Raw genomic sequence first — 25,057 nt, forward strand, 5'->3', positions numbered from 1 at the left:
GGGTGACATCCTTGTGGCCAAGTCTGCGATTTCTGGCTGCAGTAGGACAAGATAAGTTATGACTGCATATGTATGTAATAGGGAGTCCTTACAAGGACTGTGTTGGGGTACACTGATTGTAGTATTTCAGCACATTTGGAGTACTGCTTTGATGTTATCAAGGAACACAGCATTTCCTTCATCAGGTAGGTGTACTCCATCATATATACAGGTCAGACATGTAGAAATGGATGTTGTTGTTTGATATCCATAATTGTTTTGGTCTCTGATGAAAGATGAAACTCTTATTAACATCTCCCCATGATTTTTCAATTTTGGAATTAAACCTGCTGGTCCACTTCCATTTTTGCCTCTGAGTCAGGTTAGAATAGATGAATGTGGTGTGAGGAAAAATTTGCGTCGTTTTTCCAAGTCCTGTATCATCATTAAAGCAGGAGACATACCTCGTACATCACCCAAATTATTGCCTCCACAATTAATCAGTATGATATCTGGCAGCCCTGTGCTTCTCAGAATGAACAATTTAGGAAGAACTTGGGACCACATAGTCCTCGCTATCTAAAACATATAAATCTAAAATTAGTCAAACCCAGGTCCATGTTAATATTTTGTTTCTCACAAAAAATCAGTAACCAAAAGAGCCAACTGGCTCCAATCAACCATACAGTTTGAAACCCAGCCGCATGTGCAGTCCTCTGTTTCTAGGAAGATAAGTCCTAGTTTGAATCTCTGCTAATAGAAGAAGTGGGGCATAGATGATGTCTATGATTTTGTGTTTGTAATTGGTTGGTGTTTCTGGTATTATTGTTCACATACCTGTGATAGGTTGCAGTGATATTGTGTCAGCCATTTCAGTACTTTGCTTACTACTGTCCTGTTTTCGTGGCATTGATTGTTTGAAAAGTATCATAAGCTCAATTTTAAATACTTTTGCCATTCTGATTGCATAAAGTACACTGTGCAGATGTTCAGTCTTTGGTTGATGTGAAGATCTGTTCATATTTTTGAAAAGTGAAACATGAGTAACAGTAAAATACTTTTGATGCAGTGTGATGTGAATAAGATATATTAAGTAAGTTCATCTTTTGAGTTAGTAAAAGTTATACGTTTGATTTGTAATGCAGGGTTTTCTGGTCAACTTGTGTGTTTTAAGGAGAGTAATTGAGCAGCAGTTTATGTTATGTTATGGTTATCTGTGACTGAAAATTGATTACATTTATAACTTATTTCTCATTATTTTGCTCAACTTTTTAATTGATTATACGCTTTGAATGGGGTTTGTCAAGTTCTTTTTTCTATCTTACTGACATTTCTAAAAATATACTGGTGCTTTTGACTATCCAAAAATTGTGTGGCATCCTTTTCCACAGGAGTTGAAAACAGCTGCTAGTAGTTTTTGATTAGGATTTTAGTTTGCCGAAGCAGGATGTACATTGAAGTGTATGCTGTACACACACTGAATTTACTAGGTCCAGTCAAAATCTATAAATGCTTGTAGGGCAGGAGCAGTAGAAATTTGATTTTCCTAATGGTTTTATGCCCACTTTTGGTATTTTAGAAAGAGTGTTTGGTTGGCATTCAGAACATATGTGTGTTTTAAAGATAGTCTCCATATTTGTAAATGTTTAATCAAAGGAGCCCTGTGCACATTTACAAATCCGGAGAAGTGTTTTCCAGTAAAGGATTACTGTCTTTACATTTTGCAAAGTCTATATTTTTTGGTTCACTTCTTTGGTTTTTACACTATACAGTAGGTCACAGCTGAAATCTTCATCTCAATGGTATGGTGTCCAGTAAGTGTGGTTCTATCTGCCCAATTGCATGAATACCTATGTATGTCTGTATAATACTGCTCTATGGGCAATTATAGATTTTGAGTGATCTTGTTATGGTAAAAATATAGGTTGAGCGCAGTAAAAAGGTGAAAACTGTGGGAGGAACGCTCTGAACAGGGAGGGGGCTTCCTTGATACCCACACAGTAATTTGAACTATGCTGGAGAATGTCCTAAATAACAGTGTCTCCCGTTACAGAAACATAGATAATTAAGATGCGTCAGAGGTAAGTATGTAATATTTAGCATTAGGCTGAGGCATGGAAAACAGTCCGTAAAGTATGCTTTTTCAGAAACGTGTGCTTGTGTCATTAATTTCCTAGAAGCCGCAGCAGTTGAAAGCACATTGCAAATCCCAGGATCGCAGGATCACATGGTAGGAAGCAAACAACATTTGTTACTTTCAAGGTCATAAACCAGAGCTCACGAGTCCCGCCGAAAGGCAATGAATGCACAACCATTTTATAATTCAGCATATTTAATTTTCGAAAACCTGATCTACTGGTGGTTTCAGAAAGCCTATGGCAGTTTCAAATTGCCCTGAATGCATATCTGCCTGGGAAGAAGGTTGAATAATTCTCAATGTGCTACATTTACACTGTAACTTGTTCTTGGTTCAAGGCTCTGACAGTGTCATGGTAGAAGGATTTCTCATGAGAACGAAGATGAGATGACCTGGACAGATCAATAAAGGTCCGCTGGTCATCTCAAATGTTTCAATGAATTGGAAATATGATGTGGTGATTGGGGGTTGGATTGTGACATCACAAGAGGGAACACAGGGTGGTGTGGTAAGGGCTGCAGGAACTAATCATAGAAAATAATGTATGCCCTTATATAGGGGTTTGATATGCAATCACCAATCAGCTTCTTGTGTGGAGACATTTTATGTTGCAAAGTGTCAGATGTTAATTAGTTTAGACAATTATAAAAGCTTTTGCTGTCCCATCTGTGTCTGGGTCCCTGAATAAAACTGTGTTACTTTTTGCCAGACTATTTTTGTAATTTCTTACTGGTGAGTCCTGAGGCAACCCCCTGAACATTTTTGAAGGCCTCAACGAGATCAATCAGCTTTCACAGACCAGGGATGGGGATTCCAGCCATGCTCCTGGAAGAGTGCGGGATAGCGATTGCTGACCAGTCCTAAGACTTCAAATATTGAGGAGGCCCACATATGCCACGTTCCCAAAGGTCCACCTGGTCAGGGCACTGCCTTCGCTCTGACGGGGTACTAGCCTTTAAAGGGAGACACTGAGGTCAAGAAGAGTGGAGAATCTCCTAATAGCATACGTGAGTGTAACCGTGCACGAACAAGCAAGGAGCGGGAGGGATTATTTTTATGGTGTATAGTACACACCCTCAAGAGGTGGAGGGCGATTGGCCATAGTAGTCTTAGATTTTAGGTCCACTGATCTGATAGGGAGTAAGTGTGCGGTGGCACATCTGCGTTAGAGCAGAGGGTTGCATAGTAAGTAGAGGACCTTGTTAGACGAGAGTAGCACTTAGTGCAGGCAATTGGTATAGTTGGGTCATTTTTATATTCTTTTGGGTTAAAGAGTTCGAACAAGAGGAGAAAAAAGTGGAAAGAAGCATATGTGCTAGTGCTTTGTGAGTAGTTGCGGTTTATTGTGGTAGAGTGGAAATTGTCACACTTTTTGTTTATTGTGGCTGTGAAGATTACGGAAAGGTCAGAACTGTACTAACGTATAAATATCGAATCAGTTGTCTAGAGTGTGCAGAGGGTGCTGTGAAACGAGGTGGGGCGCAACAGCACTCTGAGTGTACTAACATAGGGCATTGTTGTTAAGGTTATGGGCATGTGGAGAGAATCTTTTGTGTACTAATTAAATCTAACAGGACAGGAATGTCGAGAAGGCCATTGTGTGTTACAGTGGAACAAGAGATGTGAGAGGACAGGCCTCTGGAGAGGGCCAGTGTGAATGAAATAGGGTAAACAAGTTAAGTGGTAATTATAAGATTAAGTGATTGAATAAGGATAAAAGAGTTTAAGGTTTTAATAAAAAGGGGAAAGAAGAAAAGGGGAGAGTAGAGTACTCTAACAACCAGGAAGAGCGTGTGATAATGTTCTCCTACTGGATGGACGCACCCCTTGATCACATGTGCAAATAATTGCCCCAATATAGCGATAAAATAATGAAGTACCACTTTCAGTAGGCAAATGACACAGTTTGGAAGTGTTATCAGGAATGGCCCGGGGAGGGAACCTTCGATATGATATGATATGATATGGCATTTATAACACACCTATACACATGTGTTTCAAGGCTCGACAAGGCAGAGAAGGGGAACAGACGGAAGACAGAGACAATGATCATACTATTCCAGGTGACATTGAGATCGCGCAATTGCAGGGGAGGGGAGGGACAAGTGCAGTACATAGGATAAAAAGAAAATAAATAAAAACAATAAATATGAACAGTGAATAAGAAGTGTGGCCAGCTGGTGGCAGGTGCAAGGGTAAGTGCAGACAAAAAGTGTCAAGTGCAACTAGGGGAGTTGTAGGGGTACAGAAACAGCCCCAGGGTGCAAGGGTTGCCAGGGGGGCAGTGCAGGTGTACAACTGGTTGTGAGGGGACCTGGGCCCAATTCAGAGAGTAGCCAGGTGACCAGTGCAGTTTTGGTTTCAGCCAGGAGTTTAGCATGGGACAGGAGGAGAGAAAGCAGAAGCAAAGGGAAGGTCTTGAGGTGCTTCCGGAACCGGAGATGGTTCTCCTCAATTTTCAGAGAGGAAGGGAGGCTGTTCCAGAGGGAGGCCCCAGCCAAAGAAAGAGATCTACCAGCAACGTGTTGCTTGGAGAAGCGACTGACCTTGAGAGAGTTGGAGGTGGATGAGTGAAGAGCTTGAGAAGGAAGATATTTAGGAAGAGAGTTGAAGTTATTCAGGCCCCAGACCCCAGAAAGCCTTGTGGACCATGCAGAGGGTTTTGAACTTAATCCTCGCATCCACTGGGAGCCAGTGCAGATATGTCAGTACTGGAGAGATAAGATCACTGGGCTTGAGACAAAGATAAATCTTGCAGTCCTGTTTTGGACGAGTTGCAGAGGGCAGAGAGTAGAGGCAGATTTAGAAAGAAGCTGTTGCAGTAGTCCAGCCTAGAGAGAACCAGAGCTCTGGAGACAGCTGGTAGTGTGACTTCTTAGAAACATCAGAAATTTGAGGAGAGAAGGAGAGTGTGGAGTCGAGGATGACCCTGAGGTTTTTAGCCTCAAAGGTGGGAGCAGGAAGAGGGTCAAGGGAGGCCGGCCAGAGAGTGACAGGAAAGGAGGGAGTGGGTGTGCCTATGAGGAGAATGTCAGTCTTACTGGCATTAAGGCAGAGATCATTGACGGCACACCACTCCTGGATAGCAGACAGACAGTCAGAGATCAGAGAAGGAGAAGAGGTGGCTGAGTGTCATCCGCAAAGCACTGAAGGTTTGGGCAGAGAGCGAGAATGGCGGATGACACTCAGCTCATGTTCAGGCTACCTTCGGCCACCTCTTGTTCGACTCTCATCTCTGACTGTCTGTGTGCTATCCAGGAGTGGTGTGCTGCCAATGATCTCTGCCTTAATGCCAGTAAGACTGAAATCCTCCTCATCGGCACACCTGCTCCCTCCTTTCCTGTCTCTCTGGCCGGCCTCTCTCTCGCTCCCTCTTGCGAGGCAAAAAACCTTGGGTCACCTTAGACTCCACACTCTCCCTCTCTCCTCACATCTCTGATGTCTCTAGGAAGTCTCACTACCAGCTGCACCTGCTTAGAGGTATTCTTCCTTAACGCTCCTTCCCCCAGAAGCTCACTGTCTCCAGAGCTCTGGTTCTCTCTAAGCTGGACTACTGCAACAGCCTCCTTCTAAATCTGCCTGCTTCTACTCTCCGCCCTCTCCAACTCATCCAAAACAGGACTGCAAGACTTGTCCTTTGCCTCAAGCCAGGGGATCGTATCTTTCCAGGACTGAAATCCCTGCACTGGTTCCCAGTGGCTGCGAGGATTAAGTTCAAAACCCTCTACATTGTCCACAAGGCCTTCTTGGGCCTGGGGCCTCAATACCTTCAACTCTCTCTTCCTAAATATCTTCCTTCTCGAGTTCTTCTCTCATCCACGCCAATTCCCTCAGGGTCAGTCGCTTCTCCAAGCAACAAGTTGGTGTTAGATCTCTTTCCTCAGCTGGGGCCTCCCTCTGGAACAACCTCCCTGCCTCCCTGAAACTAGAGGAGAACCATCTCTGGTTCCGGAAGCACATCAAAACGTTCCTCTTTGCTTCTGCTTTCTCTCCTCCTCTCCCCTTTTGAATTTCTGGCTAAAACTGTACTGGTGACCTGGCCACCCTCTGATCTCGGGCCCAGGTACCTTACCCTGCCAGTTCACACTTGCATTGCCTCCCTGTCAACCCCCGCACTTGGGGACTTTTTTCTGTATCCCTATAGTCCCCCACCAGCATTTGACACCTCCAGATGTCTGCACTTACCCTTGCACTTGCCACCAGCTGGTCATACCTTTCTTATTGTTATTTATTCTACTAACCTTTGTACTGCATTGTCCCCTTTCCACCAGCCACTCTGCACTTTTCCTCTACCCCTTCCCCTGCACTTGCGCGATCTGAATGACACTCGGCCTTGTAGGATCGCTGTCTCTGCCTTCCCTCTGTTCCCCCTCCCTTGCCGCTTCGCGCCTTGAAACACTTGTGTATAGGCACGTTATAAATGCCATATCATATCATATCATTTATGTAAAACATTGCCAAAGCAAATGCCCAAGCTCAAACAGTATAGTGCGGTATGGGTGAAAGGCACGGGGGGATCACTGTTAAAAGCGGTATTGAACCCATGACCACATACTTGCATGCTGCATGCAAAGGGAAGAAATTAGAGAACAGGTTAGCTAGTTTCGAGCTTTGGAAAATGTACCAGGAAGAAAGGGAAGATCTGCCACCCCAGGAGTGGATGCTTATCCAGCATAAAGAGGAAAGTGTCGAGGCTTTGTCTCTCCTTATCTTGCCTGAAGTGAAAGGCATTGATATGGAAGACGTATCGTTGTATCGATTAAAGGAACTGAAGGCGGCAGCATGGTATGGTAATTCCATATATGAACCGCCCGTGTAGAGCAGTGACGATAGTCCAGAGGAGAGTAAGCGAAAAGAGGAGATCTTTAGTATCATATAAGATAATGAAGAGAATAGTGAGCGATCAAATGTGTCAACAGAAACAGAAAGAGATTAAGAGATGGAAAGGAGAAAAAGATAAAGCTGATGAGAAAACACTGTACGGAACTAATGGAAGGGAGGACAGATATTACTCAGGTTAAATGGGAAAAGCATTGAGGAAGTAAGGCAAAGAGAAGATAAAGATGAACAGGATAGAAAAGACAGGGAACGTGAAAAAAGATTGAAGGAAGATGAACACAAAAGAAAGTGCAGAAAGCGGCGAGAACAGATGTACCAGGTGGAGCAACAAAAGTAAGAAGAAAGAGCAGAAGAGCAAAGAAAATATGATAATAGACATAGAGCGATGGAATATAAGGATAGGAGAGAAAGGAAGAGGAAAGAGGAAGAAGCACAGAAATGAAGGGACACAAGGATACAGAGATGAAGAGAAGAGGAAGAAAGGCGAGCAGGAGTGAGGGGAGATCAAATAAGACAAGAGGAGTGGAGAATCAGAAGGAAGGCGAGAAAACAAAGGTAATTAGATGAAGAACTAGAACGAAAAAGGAGACAGCGGGATGCTGAATCTAGCCTTGCTCGAAGGGAGCGAGTAGGGGCGAGTCCAGCAATACGATGGTACAGAATAGAAGAGTTCCTTCCGATGAAGGAAGAAATGCTAGGGGCATCTAGAGTAGCATTAGAAGAGGAAAACTTCGACATAGGAAGCATCAAAGATAGGACTGATAAGGCCTATCAGGAATTAAAGGGAAGTAGCAGCTATGAAAGTCAACGGAAAGGGGATGGATCCCCAGCATTTAAACCGCAAAACGAAGAAGAAACTCCATTTTGTTTTGAGCATAGAGCCTCGTCCTTAAGTAGACTGAACCTAGACCAGGGTGAAGGGGAGGGTAGTCATACTTCTTGGAGACACAATATGTCAGACGAAGAAAGAGAATAACTCCTTGGGGGGAGGAAAGAAGTGAATGTGCCCCTGAAGGTAGCCTGTGACAGACAAGGAAGTAAGATGGTCTGATCTGGAGCAACCTAAAGACAGGACACCAGATCCCATACCATATCCAAAAACGTCCCTGAGGACGATCGTATAGTGAGAAGGGAGAATCATTGCCATATGTGAGCAGGTTAAGATCATTACCAGCGAGGAGACGGTCAGGGATGGTCGTCCCTGCCATGGATAGACAGACAATGGGAGCCAATTGCAAGTTTGGGTTTACGCAGCTTCCCTTACTGGAAAAATGGGAGCAATACCACAGTATATTCCATAGCTGCAGATGGGCAAGGATAATATAAGGTGCAGGCTCTCAAGTTTGACATCGGGCTCTGGGAAATGGATATATGAGTTAGAAAATATGACAGGAGGAAACATGTTGGCCATAGCGGACATTAAGGTTTTCTTGGCAGCTATTATTGGAGAGAGAGCTGATGGCTTATGAAGGAGAGCAGGATATGCAAGTGTGACAGCACAAAACACAGCACATACTGGAGTGCTGTTTAATAATTCATTTTTTTTTAATTTGATCATAGTTTCATACGAAACTTTTTTACAAAAAGAAGAAAAAAAAGAACCTTTCCACACATCACATCAAACTTATCATCAATGCATTTCTTGTCTTGAGATAGTTTTAGACTTCTAACAAAAATGTCAGCTTCATCATAAAGCAGTTCTTAACTCATTCTTTCAATTCCTATGAGTTTGTCTAGATAGTTAATAGTGGCGCATATCAGCATGTAATTGCGCCCAGCAATTGATGAGGACCACCCGTCTTCAGTGTCAATGTTATGTGAGGCAAAGGACCCCAGTGCAGCAGTTTGTTCCATAGTTAGTTCCGGACATTCGATGACTAAATGACAAAGTAGTTCTAAACATTTGTCACAAAACTGGCAGATGTTATTTAAAGTGTTGTTATCATGTCTAAGGAACAGCATTTCTTTAGTTGGTAGCACATTAAGCCTCATCCGAAGAAACTTATCTCGATAGTACTTGGACGGAAAGAATTGGAGATACTTCGGAACCAAATTTGCTGTGCGAAAGTCGTGTTTTTGAATTATACTTGATTTCAGCATCCAGTGTTTGTCAATAGTATTGCTCCAGTCATGATTACTCACTTTTTTTTTGACTACACAGGTGTTTTTACACAAACGTTCTGTTGATGCACCAACATGGTCAAGGTTTGTTAACATGACGTCAGACCACATTTGGAGTAGGCCATTGTAAGATCTAGTCAGAGTTTCTTTCGTATATTGTAAGGTGCTATCAATCCGAGTAGTATCAGTTTACTGAAAAGTGGAAAAGATTTCCATAGGATCGATGCACTCAAGGATTGAAGACCAAGTTCAAACCGAATTGCGGCAATAGAAACACATTTTGGAAGTCTTAACACCTTAAGCTTCCAACTTATACCAAATTCTGGGTTCAATATTGAAGCCAACCTCGCCTCCGAAAGTGATCGCTGCAACCACCCTTTGTCGGTAAAACAGAATGACTGGCATCAGGGTGAATTTGCCAAATTCTCTATATAATTTTGCACCCTGCAGTGCAAATGTATTCATTCTCACTTTCAGGTCTTTAGTCCAATTCCACTCTCTAGTGGATTTACTGAAAATGACACCAAGGTACCTGATGTTATCCGTTCTGGTTAGTGGTTTCTGATCGACTGACCACCTGAATTGTTTATTTCTGGTGCCATGTTGAGGACCTAGGGCTATGATCTTAGACTTATCCATATTTATTTCCATGCCAAATGAGGATAAGTACATGCCCAGGTTTGTTAGAAGTCTCTGAAGACCAATGGGGGTGGAATCAATCAGTGCTACATCATCGGCATATGTAGCCCAACTGATTGGATGCTCATTTAGTTTTGGTGGAAAGGCTTTAGCCACTTTCAAGGCTTCTAGCATATCTCCTAAGTATAGTTTAAAGATCAAAGCCACCAACATGCAGCCTTGCTTGACACCCCTCTCCGTCTTGATCTTATCAAAGAGATCTCCATTCGCATTCAGGCGGACACGAAATGATGTCTTGGTGTGCAGCTGTATTAGCATCTGTGACAGATAAGGTGGACATTGTGCTCTCCACAGTTTATCCCACATGAGATCTTGATCCACCCTGTCAAAGCTTGTCGTAAGTCGACAAATGAGAAATAAATAGCTTTGTGACTTCTCAGGGGCTCCAGCTTCATGAGATTTAGGACGGTAAGATTCAGTTCGACACCGACCCCCTTTGTGAATCCGGTTTGTCTTTCATCTATGAGGGTGGAGTCAGATGCCCATTTTGTCAGTATTAACTGCAGAAAAGACGCAATGATCTTTCCAATTGCGTCTAACAAGGCAATTGGGCAGAAGTTTGCCGGGTTAGATCGATCATCCCTCTTAAAAATAGCCACAAGTACCGCTGATTGCCATGAGGACGGGATCTTTCATGTCCTCACTATTGTTGTGAATAAAATTTCAATGCAGCTTGCCCACTGTTTTTTATTTTTTTTCAAGGTTAAATTGGACAGGCCATCTGGGCCCCTGGCCCCAGAATTTTTAAGTTTTCCAATTGCAGTTTCAATATCATCTTTACTCAATTCAAGCATCCATTTGAACTCAGGGTTAATCCATTGTTTCTCCACATGTTTGTGAGGAAATGTGAATGCAGCTCAGAAATGCCTTATCCAGTCTGCATGACTTACTCCCACTGTCAGACTGCCCATCTGATTACGAGATCCTTTGTTTTATTGTGGCCCACGTTTCGCGGATCTTTCTTTGGCATATTAGTTTTAACATAATCTCTGCCTGTTCTTGCTTGCAAGTCCATTTAAATGAACTGACCCAATTGCGATAAGACATCAAAGTCTTATCGCTTCATGTATGTCTGTATTTGTATGGGAATTTTTCAACTTTTTCAGGTCTTCTCGTAACTGTCTTTTTCTCTCTAACATTATTTGGCTGAATGAATGTTTATGTTTGAGATTGATATGCCGACAGTCTGTTTTGACTTCAATAAAATGTGTCAACAGAGGGACATACTCAACCTGGAGGGCTCCATGGGCAAAACCCAATCCCAATGATTCTGTGAGCTTCAAGATCTCCAAAGGTCTTATGCGCAAGCGAATAAGACCTTGATTTATCTCTGCATGTTCTTTGGAGATATCAATTGGAATGCTTTCCTTTATTGACCACTGAAGGTTAACTGCCTCGTGATCGCTGTTGCGCATTTTAAGCATCTCCAGTGTCTTGCTCTTAACAGTAAATTCCATGGAGGTCCAGATGTAATCAATTGTTTTGTGGGTTTGATTCCCATAATTTCAAAATAGGGATTGCCTTACTGCCACAAGTCCTTCAGGCTAAATATAGTAGAACAACAAAAATGAACCTGGGCGAAATGAGATCAGAACATATGTACACATTTAAACAATGCCAAGTCTTGTCAAAATATATATACTTATTTATAAGCAATTTACACAATAATCTATTGTTCTCGACATCCACATTTAAATACCACCATTCATTCCATCATTCATTCACACTCTTACTATACATATCAATATTCCACAATTAGGGTACTTGGACCACCTAGAACCAATATATTAACGTACATTTCAACACCTCTTGTTGATTACAATAAGTGTTAATACAAAAACAAATAGCGTCCTGCTTATATGCTGTAACTCAACATTTGTTTTGGTCGTCACAATAGGCCCCTAATTCAAGCCGGTAAATCCAAGCGACCTTCTTCAGGAGACGGATGGTTCTGTTGCAACCACTTCGAAATGTCAAAAGGTGGAGGATGTCATCAAACCTCAATCTACAAACAAACAATGTACATAACAGCAGAATTCCGATCTCTTATTTGTTTAGACACAGAAATATTTTGTGTGTATATCTCAGTTTATGTGTATACAAATTGGCCTCCACGAGAAATAATGGAGACACGTGTCAACGATGGAATAAATCCTGCAGTGGTGCTAGATAGCTATGTGCCTATACTGCAACGTAAGAGGAGGACAAAGCATCTTAGTAAGCCTACCCTAAAAACAATGCACCATTATATATGGTATAGACACACTATCTTACCTGATCAAAGATTCAGGTATGGGGGTGTCTTGCGTCTTTGGTCAATAAATCCAAAGAGGAGAAATCCCTGTTCTCGCCTAAAATGCAACGCAGAGACTCAGTACTCAAATATTTTCATTTTGGAAACACTGGAGGTAGTCAAAACCTCCTATCAATTCGCCTCACCTCATGTGGCCGAGTCCAGATATGTTCTGTTCTTGTACCCCAGTTATTTTCTCACTGTGCAGTGATTTCAGTTCAATGTTCCTGAAAGAATACATCGAGCGAAACGTCATGCTCATACATGTAACTGCCTCAGAACATTGTCAGGGTTTTGTTTATTCTGCTGTCTGACTTCCCTGCTCATCTCCACATGGTGTTATGTCTAAAAAACGGATTAGAATCCCCCTTAGGAACTTAAGTTCAATCATGCTGGATGTCTATAATGACCCCACTCTCATATTGGACTTTTCTAACTTTGTAAATAGCAGGTCGGCATACACAGTGACTAACAAACTGCTTCTAATGCTGAAAGGAAAAAACACACACCTGCTCCCTTAACTGGGCTCAATAGCTGTTCAAAACGCCTCTTTACGAGTGAAAGGAGAAAGGCAGGCACATCCTGCATCTAATTGCATGCATTATGCACGCTGGTTATCAGCAGAAATAGAATAAAGAGAGTCAGGTTTACCCTCGTACTCTCTCTCTCTTCAACACCTAAAGTAAACTGTATGTATGTAAACACTAAAACACAAGTGCATATGTTATTTACCGTGGGTTCCTTATCTCTTGTCCAGCACTCACTCCATATTCCGCTCTGGTTCCTGGGCATTCCTGGGCATGCCTGGAACCGATGAGGTTCGGTCGCGTCCGTCTTCTTTGTGGCTTTTGAATTTGTCGTGTCTCCTGGGTTTCTCTTGACAGTTAACACTTCACAGGCCTCATTCTCTGATTCCTCGTCAGATGATCCGACATTAATATTATCTGAGGACTCTTCGCCCACAGAGTAGGTTGAAAGTTTGATGAGATCTTCAAATGTAAAGGACTCTGGTTCATGTGTGCCTTCTGAATCGAGGCGGGGTTGCTTGCCTGCAGGACCCTTAGTGGCCACCAGAGTCTCGTTCATTTGACACTCATTCTCAGATTTGTTGACTATAGATTTAGGTTTCTCTGGTCATTTGAACATCAAGACCAGAGGGGGCGTGGATAGATTCCTAACGAATTTCTTTGATGAATTCGATTTTGAAGGGCCACCAGATTTCTTAACTTGAGTGTCTTTTTTTTGCGCTTGCTTTAGATTTTTGGTTATTGCTGCTTGGTTTCCCTGAAGCCACACTTTTTGCATCATTGAAGATTCCAAAAGTGACCACCTTTAGCCCAGCTGATGAGGTTGGGGGGAGGGAAGGTCTTCTCATCACTTCGACTTCCTTTTGAGGGGCTTGTGTCATCAAAGCTTTTCCTGATTGCATAGCAGCGTCAGTTGCCTGACTTGTGGTACTGGTGGACAGGACATTCAAGGCACTTTTGAAGCTGGTGTTGTGGCATTCAATTGTGCAGTTGTGCATGGAAAGTGCGTAGCAAGATCGTCTGTTAAGGGCCTGTTTAGTTGGGCACTAATCGCACTTGTTCTCTGATCGGTTTGGGTCGCACTTAAACGGTTTCCTACTGAATGCCTCAATATGGAGTTGGGGTCACAGGCACAACCACCCAACTTTTCAGGGAGAGTCTTGTTGAGAGTGTGAGCACATCCATTTCCCACATTTCAATAAAGCATTAATGAGCTCAGTTTTCTGGCATAGTTCATTCTGGACCAAGTCATTCAGCCTATTTTGCCATTTGGATGACTTCTCGGCTTCATAGTCCAGTCTTCTCAAGGTCTGCTCATTGAAAGATTCAAGAGTTGAAATCTTCACATTTACTTTGTATTTGTATTTATTTTATTTGTAAAGTGCTCCTGGCCCTGGGGCATCTGGGCGCATGTTTTACAGCACATGGTGTTACTAAAAAATATACAATCATTTTACATAGGTTACAACATGAAGTCAGGCAATACACAGCATTGAATAAGGCAGGTACAATAAAACAGGTAGCAGCAAGTGGCGGTGCCACAAAAGGAGCAAAGTAAGATTGCAATACAAGGAGGGAACTAGAAGGGGGAAGTGTGGAAAGGAGAGCCCTCTAGTAATCCCCGTCAGAAATAGCTAAACTTGAGCGTACTGCCCAGCAAGATCGAGTTCCTGGAGCCAACGTTTAGTGTTGCTCTTAAATAGTTGGAAGGAAGGTTCGGATCTGAGGGAGGAGGGAAGCGTGTTTCAGAGCTTGGCCGCCAGAACAGGGAAACTGGAGCCTCCGGATTTTTGGAGCTTAAAACTTGGGATGGACATGGTGTGAACTTGAGCAGCTCTTAGTTTCCAATGGCAGGAATTTTTAGGAAGGAGCTATGATGAGTCATTCCCAGTTGTTCATTCTCCTTGCACTTTAATGCAGGAGCACTAGGACTCATTAGGGATTGCTTGATTTGCATAAAATCTGCCTTCAGACATTCAGCCGAACAGACCTCTCTTGCCGCTGCGTTTACAAAGTGAAATCGCAACTTCTTATCATCACCTCTCACTTGAGACGAGTTCATGGAAATGGGCTTGGTGCTGCTGGAATGTCCTGTGCTCACACTGCAATTCTTAGGTCGAGAGGACATGTCAATTACCAAGTTTTTTATGGCTGCAATCTGGATTTGGCTCAATTCTGGGTTTGTTGTGCCAGAGTCAGTCAGTATTTGAGCTTTTTCAATGGGACCTCATGCACACGCTTCCTGTGCCAGAGACTGATTTATATCCTCACTACCAATTTCAATATATATGCTATTGGTTCCATCTGACTCTTTCGCTCGATATCCTCACTACCAATCTCAATATATATGCTATTGGTTCCATCTGACTCTTTCGCTCGATTGGAGGGACATGGACCCAATTTATGTTGGGATTGGGCGAAACAGTTTGTTCATGTTGTGCCTCCTTATTTGAGTGTGGCATTTCCTTAATTGGAGGGGTCGATTGCATATCACAATCGCTCCAGGCATTTTTTTGTGACGCTGCCGCGTCGATAATTTTGCTTACTTCAAGCATTTCAACATCAGAAATCACAATGCCAGCAGCAGCAGGTTGTAATTCTATGCGGGTCTGGTTAACCAGACATGGGGATGTGATGAATGCCGGATGTGAGTGCAAGTCAGCGTCTGTTGCATTTGCACTCGCATGTGTCCTTGCAGCTAGTGAGACAGGAGGACTTTGGCTCACTACTGTTAGTTCGTTGCCAGCTGAACAGGGCTCCTCTTGGAACAAGGGGGGCCCAGCAGTGCTAATGACAAGTGGAATGGGTAAGGAAAGGCACTCGCTAGGGCTCAGCGTTCTTAGTATCGTATTACCGACATCACACTCACCTTGATCGCACACGGCCGTGTCAATTTCGATGTCGTTGCTAATGTTCATGCTGGCGTTCACAGGGCCACGTTGTCATTGCTGTAGAAGGATCTTCTAGCTTGTTAAAGGTCCCACCTCCTGCATTTCTTATTTAATCAATCGCCAGGCTCTGATAAAGGCCCTTGCAATCCAGCAATGCAAGATATGCGGTAGGGTAGTAAATGCCAAATGGACGCAGCCGTCAGGGGGCTGGCGCTGCACCCTACGCCACGAAGACACAAAGACTCTCCGTCGTACTCCACGTCCGCACTGCGGACCGGACACATTTTTAAAGTTGAAGTTGCAGAAAGTGAAAAAAGACTGCAGCAGGGCTCCCGGCTTCGCTCTCCACCTTGCTTGACACAAAGATTCACCCTCAGACTCTGTGTCCGCTCCGCGGACCGGAAGAGTTTTTAAAGTTGAATTTGCAGAAAGTGAAAAAAAGACTGCAGCAGGGCTCCTGGCTTTGCTCTCCACCTTGCTCGACACAAAGACTCACCGTCAGACTGTTTAATAATTTCAGAGCAGACATGTGGAGGGCCCTCAGTGCACAGTATCCTGACATATCAGATATGGGTGCAATCATGACACGTAAGATGAAAGAAGATGAAGACCCTATTGCTAATATTCAGGATATTCAAGAGCGGTGGCAACGTAAAACGAAGGAACCGTTGGAAAAAACGGTGGAATTATTTTACCACATGTTATGTCAAGGGTTGCCCGAGCCAGTACAGAGACAAATTAAGAAACTGATGGGAATGGAAGCCAAACCGTGGGCTGAGATACAGTTCACAATAGTGCATCACTGTTGGCTATTGCAGGTGAAAAACAAGAAGAAAGATGAGGCTAGGAAAACTGAGAAAGCCAAATTAGTTCAGAAGAAATTGTCAAAATATGCCAGAGAAAGGGCAGTATTGACAAGCGGATAAGGATTGGGGATGCAGCAAACAGTGGGTGAATCACAGGCGAATAATCAGTGCCAGATGGTCCAAGGAAGGTTCATGCCATGAGGCGGAGGTATGGGATAGAGAGGAAGTGGTGGATTTCAAAACAATCAAGGGGGGTTTCAAAATGCATAGAATGAGAATCAGAATCTTCAAGGAGGATTTAACCAAGGGGGACTAGCCAGGTGGTCTCCTCCAGTATGTTGGAGTTGTGGGATGACAAGACACATTGCACGCTTATGTGGGAGCCAAGGGAATGTTCAGAATAGACAATTGACAAGAGGGGGGACAGCATATCCTCCACCATTTGCACACAACACAGGGAAGGGTTTGCCCAAGATCAGAGAGTGTATCAGACACAAGCGCCGCAAATACAACAGGCACCACAACCAAGCAAGTACAAATCTGAATCCACTGCAAGGGCAATCGCAACACGCCCACGCGCGCAACGTTCACTTGTGGGAAGGACTTTCTGGCCAGTGAAGAAACTGGCGCCTTGAACACTCGGCCTTGCTTTGAAGGCATAAAACAGCGTGTGGCATCTGAACTCAGCCTACAGGCATTTGCATCAATCACATGAGAGAATAGCGCCCCTGCGAATGCAGGGTGGAGTGCACACCCTACTGAAGATCAAGGTAAGCCCTTAGGGGACATCACAGCACACAGTTATGAGAAGGGAAGGGCCCAGGGGAATCAGGTGAATTCAGGTCTCAGTGTACACCTTGTATTTGACAGGTATCCCTCCGGGTGAAACATGGGAAGTGAGAACTCAGGGTCAAGGGAGGCTCATCCATCGCGCTTGCAGAGACACAGGTGAGTGTGACAGAACGCAAAGCCGTCCTCAATACCTCTGCCCTAGCGATGGAAACCTCCAAGGTAGACCAGCTTTCCCTATTGTTAGGTGAACTACGGGCCGAGGTGCATGCAGCCCACTCTGAGACAAATGCCTTAAGGCGCAAACTGGTAGTCAACAGGGACAAAATAGACGATTTGGCAAGACAGCTCTTATAGACGCAAGATGGTCTAGCACCCCTACCAGGTGGAGTCCCTCAAGGGCAGCCGACCGTGGCACCTGTAGCCACACCCGTTCAGGTATTGCTTCCAGGCAACATCCCTTTTGCACCGTCGGAACGCTTCTCTGGGGATCCTAAGAAATTTGGAGCGTTCATGAATCAATGCCAGCTACACTTCATATGCAAACCAGACACTTTTCTGAATGACCAAGCTAAAGTAGCTTTCGTCCTCTCCTATTTAGGAGGGCACGTGGTGGACTGGTCTGTCCCGTTTGTGCTTAGGGATGACCCTCTACTGAGAAATTACCCAGGTTTTCAGCGTGAACTGGAAAAACTATTTGCCCATTGGGCTCGAGGTCAGGCCCTGGATCATGAGATACTCTCTCTGCAACAGGGTGGTCAGGATCTTATTTCATATGTCGCCACACTCAATCACCTAATAGCCGAATCAGTTTGGCCAGAGGAGAAATGAATAAAGTTATTTTATTGAGGACTGAGAGGAGAATTAAAAGATTAGTTAATCCTCCCAAAGATTGCAGTGAATACATCGACCTAACTATGCAACTAGACCACCGGTTACAGGATCGCAAGGGCAACCAATCCAGATCAGAGCATAGACCAGTGTATGTCCGACCAAAGGATGCGTCCCATCGACAGGCCTCGGAAACACACTCAGAGCCCATGCAATTGGGTGTTCTCAGGGGACCACTCACCAAGGCAGAGAGAGAATGGAGGTGTCAGGAAAAACTTTGCTTATATTCTGGCCAATCTGGTCACTTCCTCCAGAACTGCACAGTTAAACCTCCACGGAAGACAATGGGGGTACTAGATAACACAGGGGAAGACACAGACGCGGTAGCGGAAAACTCCAACGCCCGGCAGATGTAGAGGTCGGTCTGTCGAGCCAGGAACAGAGCACTCAGATCTCACATTTCATTATTCCTGTGGTTTTGGTAGACTCTTCACAGCGCACCCGAAAGCATGCCCTCAAGGCTTTCATAGATAGTGGGGCTATTGGGAACTACCTTGACATAAACACTGCAAAGAGCTTGGGATTGGCATTCCACCGTAAGGACGCTGTTGAAAGCGTGACAGCTGTGAATGGCACACAGCTCCTTTCGGGACCAGTAACACAGTGTACTTCCACCATCACCTTAATCTGCCAAGATGGCCACACAGAAATTATTAGATTCGACCTTATCGCTGCACCCCAATTCCAGCTGATTTTTGGGATACCGTGGTTAGAGACGCACAACCCAAAGATAGATTGGCAAGCTTGAACCTTACTCCTTTCCACGGAATGCGCCTCTTGCTACGACAACAAAGGGATCCAAGGAAGCCCATTGCTAGCTTCACAGGAAAAGATAGCAGGATTAGGCTTGGTGGGCACTTTACCAGAGGAATACCAGGAGTTCCAGGATGTGTTCGCGAAGGAGCAATCTAATACGCTACCACCACATCGAGTTTACAACTGCCAGATCGATCTGCAACCAGGGACACAAGTACCATGCAGCCGCATTTATGCATTAACCGAGGAAGAAAACGCTCATCTACGGACCTACTTGGACCAATACCTGGCCAATGGCTTCACTGAGACCATCTAAGTCACCAGCCGCCTCCCAACTCTTCTTTGTACCAAAGAAAAAGGGGGACTTAAGAACATGTATTGATTACCAGGCCCTAAATCAAGTCACCATAAAAAATAAGTATCTGTTACCTCTGATACCAATACTCATAGACCAAGTGAGACAAGCGAAGATTTTCACCAAGCTAGACTTACGTGGCGCATATCACCTGGTACGCATGAAGAAAGGGGACAGGTGGAAGACTGCGTTCTGTACCCGCTATATCTTGTATGAATACCAGGTCATGCCCTTTGGGCTTTGCAATGCCCCGGCTGCGTTCCAGCATTTTATGAATGATGTGCTACGGGAACTCCTCGATGTCTGCGCAGTCATCTTCATCGATGACATTCTCATCTACTCCACCACTCCCCAAGAACACGTAACCCACGTGCGAGCTGTACTCTGCAAACTGCGTGAAAACCAACTGTACGCAAAGCTAGAAAAATGCTCCTTCCATGTCACAGAGGTAGAGTTTCTGGGATATGTACTGACACTGCAGGGGATCAAGATGGATAATAGAAAAGTGGAGGCAATCCTCACTTGGTCCACACCCACGTCTGTAAAGGGAGTACAGAGCTTCCTAGGGTTTGCAAACATTTATTGACGCTTCACACCAGGATTCTCACATATTGTACATCCAATAACGTCCTAGCTGCGCAAACACCGAAGGTTCGAGTGGACACCAGCAGCAGAAGAAGCTTTCTGAGCTCTCAAGGAAAAATTCACCTCAGCCCCAATACTGCAACACCCACAGCCCGATTTACCGTAAATCGTGGAAACGGACGCTTCAAGCATTGCCATGGGGGCCGTATTGTCTCAACAAAATCCTGAAACCGGATGCCTTCATCCCATTGCCTTTTGGTCAAGGAAATTTTCCCCAGCAGAATTGAACTATGCGATTTCTGAGAAAGAACTCCTAGCAATCAAAAGTGCACTGTGTGAATGGCGACATTACTTACTAGGAGCAAAACACACCATCACAATAATAACAGATCATCGAAACTTGAAATACTTAAGCTCAGCAAAAGCTCAGTCTTCTAAACAGCTCCGTTGGGGCCTATCTTTAATGGAATACGACTTTGTGATCACCTACCGCCCTGGAGTTAAGAACGGGAAAGCACATGCGTTATCCCGTACTGGCACAGGAGAAGAAGTCTACAATGCCCCTAACCCGGTGGGATCATACCCAGCCATAACATTCTTGGCCTCTGCACCGGCCCATCTCCGTTAAACACACTGCAGGAAGCAATAAAAGAAAATATGTCTGAAGAAGACCTACTGGCTTGGGAAACAAAGGGAGATCAGTTCACCATTCAAGACAAACTACCATACTACCAAAAACGCCTCTACGTTCCAACTAAGAATCTGCAACAAGCAATCATATCAGAGTACCATGACTCGCTGTTAGAAGCCCATCTGGGTATAGCCAAAACCATGAAGAAAGTAAGCAAATCTTATTGGTGGCCAACTTGGCGAGAGGATATTGCCACCTACATAGGCACCTGTGAAGTGTGTGCACAATACAAAACATCCAGGCGAAAAACCTGCCGGGCCTCCTTCAGCCAATCACCATTCTGCCAGCGCCCTGGCACACAGTATCAATGGACTTTGTCACTGACTTACCTCCTAACTCAGGTTATAATACCATCCTCGTAGTAGTGGACCTCTTCTCCAAAATGGCCCATTTCATAGCTCTAAAAGGTATTCCCTCAGGTCAGACTCTGGCGCAGGTTTTTCTAGACCGAATCGACAAGTTACATGGATTCCCTACCGTAAACATTTCTGACAGAGGCAGCCTATTTGTATCTCGTTTTTAGGAAAAAATGGTGTGCCCTGGCAAGAGTAGAAGTCAGTCTGTCTTCTAGTCACCATCCTCATCCTCAAACGGACGGCCAAACCGAGCGCACAAACCAGACCATGGAACAGTATTTGCACTGTCTATTACACCAAACAAGCCAAAGCTGTACAGAAATACTATGGATGACAGAGTATGCCTACAACAACTGAACACACTCATCAACCCAAGCAACACCCTTCTTTACTATATATGGTTGAAACCCCAGAACGTCGGTCTACGATCCGCCAGAAAACATTGAAATGGCCACAGTAAAGAATCTGCATGCCAGCATCATGGAAGCAGCCAGAGAAGCTAGCTGGAACCTACAGCAAGCCAAAAAAACACAGAAATGAAATGCTGATCGCCATCGACGAAAAGCCCCAGATTGTCAAGTGGGAGACTCGGTCTGGCTGGCAACTAGACACATTGCTTTAAAGGGTCCCAAAAAATGTCAGCCTAGATACATCGGCCCGTATACAATTGAAAAAGTAATTAATCCAGCAGCCATGAGACTGGCGTTACCTCAACATATGCGTATACATCCTGTATTTCACGTGTCACTATTAAAACCAGCACACCCAGGAACCCAAACTTCCATACCTTCCGCACCCATACAAGTGGGTGAAGAAACACCAGAATATGAGGTAAAGAACATATTAGATTCACAACTAGTACGAAAGACCCTGTATTATTTGATTGAATGGAAGGGGTACGGACCCCAGGAAAGATCACGGGAACCCAGCGCACACATGCATGCCCCCCGATGGTGCAAAAAGTCCATCGGGACCATCGTGAGAAACCAAAGCCCTCATACACACCATTGGGAGAGGTCTTGAGGGGGAAAACTGCCATGGGTATCAGACAGGTAGTTGGGGCAAGCTGGGCAGAGACCTGGCAGGCCTGGCATAGGCACACAAAAAACCCATAACAGATCTCTCCTTTAATTCCTTCCTAATGTTTGTAGTAACTACCTGGTTACCACTTCCTGTTGCCAAACAGGAAGTGCATGACAATTCATGAGCTCTCTAGTGTTTGGGTGTGGCTGGCTATATAAGCCATACCCAAAATTCTTCCAGTGCTTCGTGTTGCTTACTGTGAGCTGTATCAGCAACACACCTGCTGTGCTCTCGATCAGCCAGCTCTGCTTACCTGCTCTGGATCATCCTACTTCTGCTTACCTGCTCCGGAACATCCTACTTCTGCTTACCTGCTCTGGATCATCCTGCTTCTGCTTACATGCTCTGGATCATCCTACTTCTGCTTACCTGCTCCAGATCATCCTGCTTCTGCTTACCCGCTCCGGATCATCCTGCTTTTGCTTACCTGCTCCGGATCATTCACATGAGAGAATAGCGCCCTTGCAAATGCAGGGTGGAGTGCACACCCTACTGAAGATCAAGGTAAGCCCTTAGGGGACATCACAGCACACAGTTAAGAGAAGGGAAGGGCCCAGGGGAATCAGGTGAATTCAGGTCTCAGTGTACACCTTGTATTTGACAGGTATCCCTCCGGGTGAAACAGGGGAAGTGAGAACTCAGGGTCAAGGGAGGCTCATCCATCACTCCTGCAGAGACACAGGTGAGTGTGACAGAACGCAAAGCCGTCCTCAATACCTCTGCCCGAGCGATGGAAACCTCCGAGGTAGACCAGCTTTCCCTATTGTTAGGTGAACTACGGGCCGAGGTGCATGCAGCCCACTCTGAGACAAATGCCTTAAGGCGCAAACTGGTAGTCAACAGGGACAAAATAGACGATTTGGCAAGACAGCTGTTATAGTCGCAAGATGGTCTAGCACCCCTACCAGGTGGAGTCCCTCAAGGGCAGCCGACCGTGGCACCTGTAGCCACACCCGTTCAGGTATTGCTTCCAGGCAACATCCCTTTTGCACCGTCAGAATGCTTCTCTGGGGATCCTAAGAAATTTGGAGCGTTCATAAATCAATGCCAGCTACACTTCATATGCAAACCAGACACTTTTCTGAATGACCAAGCTAAAGTAGCTTTCGTCCTCTCCTATTTACCTTTGGATAAATTTGGAGCGTTCATGAATCAATGCCAGCTACACTTCATATGCAAACCAGACACTTTTCTGAATGACCAAGCTAAAGTAGCTTTCGTCCTCTCCTATTTAGGAGGGCACGTGGTGGACTGGTCTGTCCCGTTTGTGCTTAGGGACGACCCTCTACTGAGAAATTACCCAGGTTTTCAGCGTGAACTGGAAAAACTATTTGCCCATTGGGCTCGAGGTCAGGCCCTGGATCATGAGATACTCTCTCTGCAACAGGGTGGTCAGGATCTTATTTCATATGTCGCCACATTCAATCACCTAATAGCCGAATCAGTTTGGCCAGAGGAGAAATGAATAAAGTTATTTTATCGAGGACTGAGAGGAGAATTAAAAGATTAGTTAATCCTCCCAAAGATTGCAGACTGCTCTGGAGGAACCTCTGCTCTTACTCCACGCTGCAGCAATCTCCAGTCAAGAGGAGACTTCTACACCGGCACGTGTAAGAACAAAAAAGAACTGGGTTAACACGCGCACATCAGTAACGCTGTGCATACTCAATGAATCTTCCCGCAACGCTGGAATCCAGGTCAGTTGTACAAGTGCACAAACCCCTGCAAAAGAAAGAAGAGACATTATTCATTGCGCTCGCCCCAATAGCGTGGATACTTATTTCGCTGCTCTCTCTCTCAATGCGGTGCATACTTATCAAAGCCTCCGTGCATACTTAACAAACCACCAAGTCTCCAGTAGCGCTGAACCTGGACTCGAGGTGCTATGACCACATAATTTCTCCTGCAAGGGAAAGGGAGAGACATTACCAGGCGCGCTCGAATTGAAGGTGCTGCGCATACCTACCAACAGCTAGCTTCTACACGCAGCACTACTCACCCACAAAAACACCAGCAAACATAGACATTACGGACAATTTTGGACACACAACATTCTCCGCGCAACGTTCACTTGTGGGAAGGACTTTCTGGCCAGTGAAGAAGCTGGCACCTTGAACACTCGGTCTCGCTGTGAAGGCATAAAACAGACATTGACATCAATCACATGAGAGAATCGCGCCCCTGCGAATGCAGGGTGGAGTGCACACCCTACTAAAGATCAAGGTAAGCCCTTAGGGGACATCACAGCACACAGTTAAGAGAAGGGAAGGGCCCAGGGGAATCAGGTGAATTCAGGTCTAAGTGTACACCTTGTATTTGACAGGTGTCCCTCCAGGTGAAACAGGGGAAGTGAGAATTCGGGGTCAAGGGAGGCTCATCCATCGCTCCTGTAGAGACACAGGTGAGTGTGACATGTACAACTATGCTTTGTGTCTTTCTGTTACTCTTGGTTCACACTCTCTATTTTATTGGTTCAAATAAGGCAGATGTCCCTTCGATCCTCCCCACTCCAAGAACTATTGTTGATTTTCCTATTACTGATGAGCCAAAACCCCTTGTGGTGTCTCCCCATAGTAGAGCTACTTTAGAGTTGTTTCCATGGGCTGCAAACATTCTGTTAGGGAGACACAGGATAAGCGTAGAGGAAGAGGAAGATAACGAGGGGATAAATACATACTTGGATAATGCAGTGCACTTGTGTCACAACATGTGGTATCAACACATGAGAAGTGTAGGGGAAAGAACATCTAATGAGAGTTGCTACGTTTGTGCTCTCATACCCTATGTCATGAATGCTGGCCGAACTTTCATCTCCAGAGAACTTCAGAACACAATGTCAGATGTCTTATTCACTTTGCTGCATGCATGACTCGAGAACAGTTCCAAGGAAATTCGGCCACTCCGCGATGGAGATCGAAATGGTCATTTCTATTCAAGGATGATTATATCAACACTACTCAGATGGAAAATTGGCCTGCATGGAAGAGTAAGATGTTCACGTATCCTAGGGCAGGACAGAATGAAGTGGTCATAAAAGTAAGAGTAGAAATAGCTTGGACGCCTAGATGCTGGAAACAATCTCAGCTACTGGTCTATGGATGAGTGAAGTCCAAGAAAGGATGGGAAGAAGGATTGATGTCCTGTGCAGCTCATCTATTGAAGCCAGAATATGTGTGAGAAGTACAAAGAGTAAATGATGGGTGTTTGAAGTCATGGGCCAAACATGCCAAGCTGCTGACATGAGTAGACATGAGTAGAA

Source organism: Ambystoma mexicanum, chromosome 10, assembly GCF_040938575.1.
Source record: "Ambystoma mexicanum isolate Mex_15411 chromosome 10, UKY_AmexF1_1, whole genome shotgun sequence".
In the NCBI taxonomy this organism is placed as follows: Eukaryota; Metazoa; Chordata; class Amphibia; order Caudata; family Ambystomatidae; genus Ambystoma; species Ambystoma mexicanum.